The 7,850-nt window shown below is 32.5% G+C and overlaps 1 long non-coding RNA gene across 1 annotated transcript; it reads right to left on the bottom strand.

Annotated features, from left to right (window-relative positions):
• Positions 1–4,004: 4,004 nt before the first annotated feature.
• Positions 4,005–5,033, bottom strand: LOC134248292 (uncharacterized). The gene is made up of 3 exons (XR_009988020.1): positions 5,015–5,033; positions 4,654–4,778; positions 4,005–4,272 (listed from the first exon to the last, which is right to left on the bottom strand). It is a non-coding gene; the product is annotated as an uncharacterized LOC134248292 (long non-coding RNA).
• Positions 5,034–7,850: the final 2,817 nt, after the last annotated feature.

Below are 7,850 nucleotides of genomic sequence, written 5' to 3'. Positions count from 1 at the left end.
CATGCAGTTATGGTTGTCATAAACTTATCATTGTCAGTCACTCAGATTTACTCACTTGAAGCCAAACGGAGGTATAATAAATAAGATATGAAAATTGAGCGAGAGTTAAAAAATTTTTTTTTCAACAAACTAGATTTGTTTCTGAAACACAAATGCCCATGACAGCTTATGGCAAGGGTTGAAGTTTCTCAAATTTCAAAGTTAGAAGGTCAAAAGGTCAAAATTGTTGATGTCCAAAGAAAGTTCTTGTCAGAAGGAATACATCTTTGAAATATGAAAAACCCTTGTACTAACAGTTGAAAAATTATGGTTAAGATTAGTTTCCTTAAGAAGGATCAAACTCTAAGGTCAATTTCAAAGTATAAAAGCCATAGCATCAGCTACATGTATTCAAAAGTTATGGCCAACTAGGTTAAAGTTCAGAAAGTTTGGTAAAAGTGAGTCAAAACTCCAAGGTGGGAGTTTCTAGAAGTCAAATTTGTTGGTCTTGTTACAAGGAATACTGCTGTCAGTGAAAATTATGAAAACCATAGCCCCACCCACTCAAAAATTACGGCCAAGGTTTAAATTTTTGGGGACAAACGTCTTTAGGTAATGTTCATTCTAATATCTTCAAATTTTGATCCTCAGGGTCTTTTATATTGGTGTATTCAAAATTAAGCATAATCATCACTAGGTATTGAATTGTTGGTATATTCTTGATTTAGCGCTACACACATCCACGATGTATGTTGTATTTATATAATGATTTCGTATGGGTTTCTTGAATTAGCGCATCAATGTCTGTGCCAAAGCAGCTAAAATATGAAGTCGCTTTTTAAAGTTTATATTATTACTACAGTAATAGTATATCTAGGGTACCTTCACTGGCAAAAGAATTTGAAATTGGAAAACTATGACTTAAGGAACGGGATCAGTAATCTGACCTCAACATGACCCAGAAAAAACCCTGAAACTTGTAGTGACTTATTGTAAAAATCAAGGGAAATATCTGTGTTGTCAATGTGTATACTGATAGTGTTTTCTTATTTTTATCTAGATGGAGCCACGACGATCTACGAGGATTCGGCGTCGCCCTGCCTGGCACGCCGACTACGTCATGGACTTCCCGGTAAGTTTAATTATAGCTCACATTATGTCCATTTCTTAGTTTATAAGGCTACAGTGAAAAAAGAATCTGAGACTCTCATCCAAATTTTTATCCGGCTTGCCATAAAATGGGCGGGGGCATATATATATAGTGTTACCCTGTTACTTGATTCCATCATTCTGTCCTCATTGACTTTCCATTCCTTATCTTAACCATAGACCTAAAGCGAAGGGATCGCCGACTCCTATGACGTCACAATAGATATCACGAGACCACTCCCTCCGATTGCAGCGCCTCCACCGGTATGTATAGCAAACATCCGGCAGTACAAAGATTACGTTATTTACATCTACATTGTCGAGATATTTTAGCGTGGAATGAATTAAACTTTTGCCGAATGTACCAAATTCTTTTTACTTATACACTAAAGATTTCTTTGAGCAGCTTTTGAGGTATTTATCTTGTTTTTAATGTGTAAAAAAAGCTATACAGTTTGAGTATTTAACATGACAGATGATAACCATGATCACGGAGAAGCTGTCAAAATGCATGCAGGTTTTCAAGATGCTGCTCGATGAAAAAAAAAGTTCATATATAAGAAACAGATAGGCCTATTGATACGTGAATTTTTTAAAGAGCAAACATCTTATGCTTAATAGCAGTGTTTTACAACGCTGATATCGCAACAGGCCCCTATGCATGACTATGGTACAGTAACACAAGTAATGAGTACTATAATAGGAGTATTCTTTGGCAAGCCTATAGCCACTCCATTTTTTTTCATTATAATGTAGGCAAGAAGTTCGATCCTCCCCCCCCCCCCCCCCCACCCCAACCCCTCAGGGATTTTCAACTTATGAATATGGACATACTTTCTCTTCCTCAGTTGTTACTTTTTAGGGTTTGAAATTTACCATAGGGCTAAAAGGAAAGTTGTTCTATGTACATGATTTTTTAATATAAACAGAAGCATTTTCTTAGAACTTGACCTAGCAAGAGGATAGGGGGTATATAATTTCTTAAAAAGAAAAAAAAAGATAAGATTTACAAGTGCCTGTGTGTTTTGTGTACAATAAGTTATTAAAACTTCTATTTAAGCAGTTGATTCATGATCAAACAGTTTAATTATAGTGGCAGTTGATCTTGCAATATAAAATAATTACTTACTAGTGTTTGTTCTTCAAAGCTGCTGATATTTAGATTGAAATATATGTCAGCCATTATGATTTTGCCTTTTGCAGTTGTGATTGATTACATTGAAAATAAGATATTTAAAAAGACATTAAATATGCCATACATGTACATCTAAAACAGTGCTCACAAATATAATCTCAGTATAGAAAAGGAAAAGTCTAAAATTAAATATAACAATGATTTTAATAATATTTCATTACAGTCACATTAAATTATTTAATATTTATATTGATGCAGTTTGTCTTGAGTTATGATATACAAAAGTTAATTATAATCACATTCTGGATATACACAGTATAGTTGAAAAAATTGGAGTTCTAAACATGATAATTAAATCATTGAAATCCAGTCATGTGCAACTCATCCGTGCATACAAGGACACACCACTTGGCACTTTTGATTTAATCCTGTGGCAGGTTTGTGACCAATCTTTGTTCTTTCCACATTTGACTCATCATACCAGGTGGTACATGGCATGACCATGTTTGGAGTAATACTTTCCATAGAGTTTGGTGTGCAAGGCAGACCCCTATTCTCATTTGAGACGCGGACAGGCTATCTACAAACCTGTGGGGGAAAATGAAAAAAAAATCTCTTAGAAAATCTTTTCAACACTGACAATGTTGTAATCCTGAATCAACACGATTACATAAATTACATAAAATCCCAACTTTTTAAAAATACATAATTATGAAGATCATTCACGGGGAAAATCTAGTCTCAATTTATTACCGGCCGCCAGGAGGCGGTCGGTTATATGATATGAAAGTTTTAAGTCACCGTGCGTTTCTGCGGAGTTAGAACAATTTGAATAAAAAATATTTAACATTCATGTAATAGAATATTAAGAAAGAGTGTCTAAATGTAAAATAAAAACGCATAATAATCATAAAATTAAAATTTTATGAATAATGGGTTAAATGTTTATCCAATCCTATTGACAAACTCCGACGTAACTGAAGTGCGGAGAAATAAGCACACATGTTGGGCATAGTCTAAAGCAGCCCCTGCGAGACGATCATGAATAATTCATGAATTTCCTTGAATTTTTCATGAATTTAATTCATGAAATGTTCATGAAAAATTCATGAAGATCCTATGAAGTTATTATTGGACATTTTCAAATTATGAATTTTTATTCATGAAAGAAAATTGATGAATATTCATGAATATTTTTTTTCATGAATAATTCATGAAGAGTCATATTCATGAAGATTCATCATTTCAAGAATGTCCAATAATAAGTTCATAGGATCTTCATGAACTATTCATGAATAATTTGATGAATTTTTTAGGAATGTTCATGAATGAATAAAATTCATGAACCATTAGCATTCATGAATATTCTTGCTTATTCGTAAACAAAAAATGAAATATTATTATTCATGTTTATTCATGAAAATGCATGAAGTCATGCTAAAAAAGTAACAGTAGATGATTTATAATACAGCATTTTGAAAGATTTTACAGAAATGTTGTTTGTTTTCCAACCATGGCAACAAAGTCTTTGTTAAAAAAATTAAAATAGACAATCTGACACATTAAACCATAGTAAATGAGTAACGTAGTTCATTCCTGGTAAAAGTATAAAAAAAATTCAATTCAAATGCAACACTTTGCAGAATGTTTAACCTTACTTGGTCAAAAGGAGAGGGGGATCCTTCCTCAGCATGTTTCAACTTGTGTTTTAATGCCAGAAATTATATTGAACAGTTTTTAATTCTAGTCTAGGAGAAAAGTTTGTTCAGCACCAGGGAAACAGTTTTCAGTGCTTTCAAGCAGTTCAAGCAGAGATGGTCAATTCAAAAATCCTTATTGTACGTCTCTCCCTGTGGAATTTCCAGAATTTCATCATTTGGATCCCTTGATTGAATATCATTCATATTTTCATTTCTTTTTTTTGTTTCTTTTTCAAGAGCTCAGATTTTTGTGCAGCCAGAGTTTCTTCTCTTCTGCTCATCAACATTTGTGAACTGCTTCTCTTTTTCCTTCAAAAAGAAAGATTTTCTGAAAGTACCCATGATTGTAAAACATAAGACTTTTTTGTATTTTCTTGCATTTTAGATTCATTTAATTTTGCATCAGAGACACTTCCAAATTAAAACATTCTGAGTGGAATTTAAGCCTAATTTCTTGGACCACCATTTTGTAGATCAATCAGGCCTATGAATGTTTTGAGTCTCAGTCTATAATTAATGTATGTTATATGGTTGGATCCAAACTCAAAGCAAAGTTAGACAAAAATTGCATTAAAAAAAAGACATATTAATTTATTATAATGTGCTTTAATTAGTTGTTATTTTACAAATAGACAGTAACATTTACAGACAGATTTCTACTAGTGATTGTCTCCATTTTTTGTCACTCACCAGTTATGAAATAGATCGATCCTATATATAGTCTTCCTTCTTCATATTCTGTTATTTTCTTTAAAAGTTGACAAAGATCAGTGACTGTACTGTTTATTGGACACACCTTGTGAGAGGGTGAAAAACTACAAATTACAAAAGCATAATAAGAATTTGACAAAATATCAAAATCATAAGCAATCATACAAAATTAAATGCGTAACTTTAACATGTGAGCTGAACAGGCCTTATATGCCTATCGCATGCATAGGCGGTTTTACAAAACATTGTAGGTCAAGGATACTGTATTTTATATTCATAAAACTGTAGATACAGATGATCAAGTTAGATATAAATTCAAGTAAAACAATATAAAACTTACTCCTTAGGGAGGCCAACATTTTTCACAGCCAAAACGCCAGACAAACCGCATGGCTACCATTTAGTATAAACAGAATTTTTTCGAAATAAAATTATGCAATTCATAACGGCACAGTGACTATGCAAATAATAGATCACAAATACTGATTCTTGCACACTAAAAATTCCCACTTCCAACGTCTCGCGCGTTTTCAAGTTTGCGCCTTTTGTACGCAAGAAATACCTTAGTTTCGAATTTCCAAGATTTCTGTTTAAAAAAAATTACAAACACTATCAATAACTTTTCACTGAAAATACAATATTTTATATCAAAATAAGTTTTATCAATGAAGAATTCGATTTTTTTACGTCATGAATTATACATGTATTGACTTTTAGTTTCGTATAGCAAGTATGGCGGCCCCCTATGACATGATAATAACAATCTCTCGCCCTCAGTCAGACAGAATATTCTGAGCTGTGAAGACGCATACAGAATTAAAACTACAAAATACGAATGTGGATCATAGATACTTTACAACCATGCAGTCTGTGCTCTATCATTTACGCACGAAGCAAGGGAAACTTTTGACATTTTAACTGCACCAAAATTGAAATGTATGTGTTTAAAAATAATAGGTACAGTACAGACAAGTGATGTCATTTTTAAGTTGTTAATAAATATATAAAACGTTTTTTATATCACAAATTCATTTTCCAGAATGTTTCATTTTCCAAGAACTTGTTTAAAGTTTGATGTTAGAGAAAATTCGGTTGAACAAAGTTGTGTGATGAAAAACGACATTAATTAAAGCACATTATGATGAATATAACTGTTTAATTTAAATTATGAAGAAACACAAGTAATGAATTTGAAAAAAATGCTGTCAATTGTGATGCAGTGTTTTTTAAATTAAAATCAAATAAAAACACTAAATGTTTAGAGATTTCATGATTTATTTTTTCAGATGGTGAAAGAATTATTATTAAACATATATTATACCAGGGGCTTGTTCAACAATTGCATCTGCATGCAAAAGTTGTATTATGAGAGTATTGAGTGTTTTATGTCAATCATTTTTGTCAATTATTTTAGTCTTCATGAAAATTCATGAACATTCATAATACCTTGAACTCTACATTTTTTCTGTCTTTAAAATGAAAATAACCAATATTCATATATATTCATCATTTGTTCATGAACTACATTTTATGAATATATTCATGAATAAAGTTCATGAACCATCTTTATGAACCAGTCATGAACCAGTCATGAACATCATGAATGTTCATGAACGATTCATAAAAGTTCCTGAAATCATGAATTTCACCTCGCAGGGGAAGGACCGCGTTATATACATGTCTAAACAAACTTTACTTTCTCTACTTCAACAGGATTTGTTGTATATATAATTTAAACTGACGTGTAAATATAAATGTACATTGTACTTTTAATACGGAAATTTTTCAAAAATATGACTTAATCTTGATTTATTATCAGACAGAATATTAGGAGATTTTTCTCCAACAGACAAGGATAAAGCGCGTTTTACAACATGCCAAACCTTTTCCGTCCACATGTCACACCAAAACAAGATAGAGAAGAAATGTAGTGGCGGATCTAGAGGGAGTTGGGGGTTTCAACATCCTCTGAGCGAGCGAGGAGCCCCGCATAGTTGAAAACTTGTTACGTTTTATTTAATGTTAAACTATCTCTAGTTAGATAAGTTTAAACGTTAGTTTTAATGGTTAAGTGTTAAAACTACTTAAACATCAAACTTCCGCGAGAGTTTGTTTATAAACTTACTGAGTGCGCGGACAAAGAGGGCTATGAGAAAGTTGCTTAAATACATTGTACATGTAGCAATGTACATGTATTATGTACTGAAGAAAATCCTGGGATGTCGCATTCAAATGTTTAATGTCACAGGGATATATATTAATTAACAGATAAATAGAAGAATTCAGTTTCTAATTTATTGTATGAAAGAATTAATTGGTTTGCGGCTGATTTTTGACGCTTGCGTCAATATGTTTCTTGTTAAGTTGTTGATCTAAAACCTGTAAACGGCACAGGTGCCGAGGACAGGACCCCCCCCCCCAATATAGACCCCCGGGTCTGTTAGACTTTTTTCACATAAATTATATATGGATGACACATTTGTGATATAATCTATCCTATCAATATTCAGAAAATTTGATTAAACTAACATTCTATAAAAATTTTACCCCACTCTCGTTGATTTTTACATAGAATGTAGGGTAGATTCTAAAGAACTTTAGGTAAATTTTCTAATTTTTGGTATAGATCTTATCACAAATAAGTCAATGAAAGATTTATAAGAAAAAAGCCCAGGGGTCTATATCGAAAGGGGGGGGGGTCCCGTCCTCAAGCACTTATGGTAAACGGCACTTCACAATGTATTATTTATATTAATTCAGCGAAGATCTGAAATTGGTCGTTGTTCAAATATTGTTAGATAAATTGTGTCCTTATTTTGTAAAATAATTAAGAAGATAAACATGTACTACCGTAAAATATAATCGACAGCATACAAGAGATGTCACGTCGTAGTCAGCTGATGTCTGCAGTTAAAACGTTTCCATCGACTCCATAGCGTAAAGTTATAACTTCCGAAGTAGTAAATCGAGATCATTTCGTCGAAGAAAGCTTAGATAATTGATTGATTTTTCTAATTTGTTGTTATTTCCTTAAAGAATGCAGAAATCCCTGATGCGACAACATTGATTTCATTACAGGAAGTCTGTTTCTATACATCCCGGTGAGGGCGCTGCAATCACAAGAAGATAGTGATTGTGACGTCATAAGTCGGCAGTCCCTTCGATTTAGGTCTATT

The sequence above is a fragment of the Saccostrea cucullata genome, unplaced genomic scaffold (genome assembly GCF_032062105.1).
Source record: "Saccostrea cucullata isolate Sc308-1 unplaced genomic scaffold, CSIRO_AGI_Scuc_v1 ctg20320, whole genome shotgun sequence".
NCBI lineage: Eukaryota > Metazoa > Mollusca > Bivalvia > Ostreida > Ostreidae > Saccostrea > Saccostrea cuccullata.
The sequence above is the reverse complement of the archived record's forward strand: the minus strand, read 5'-3'. Positions and strand labels throughout refer to the sequence as shown.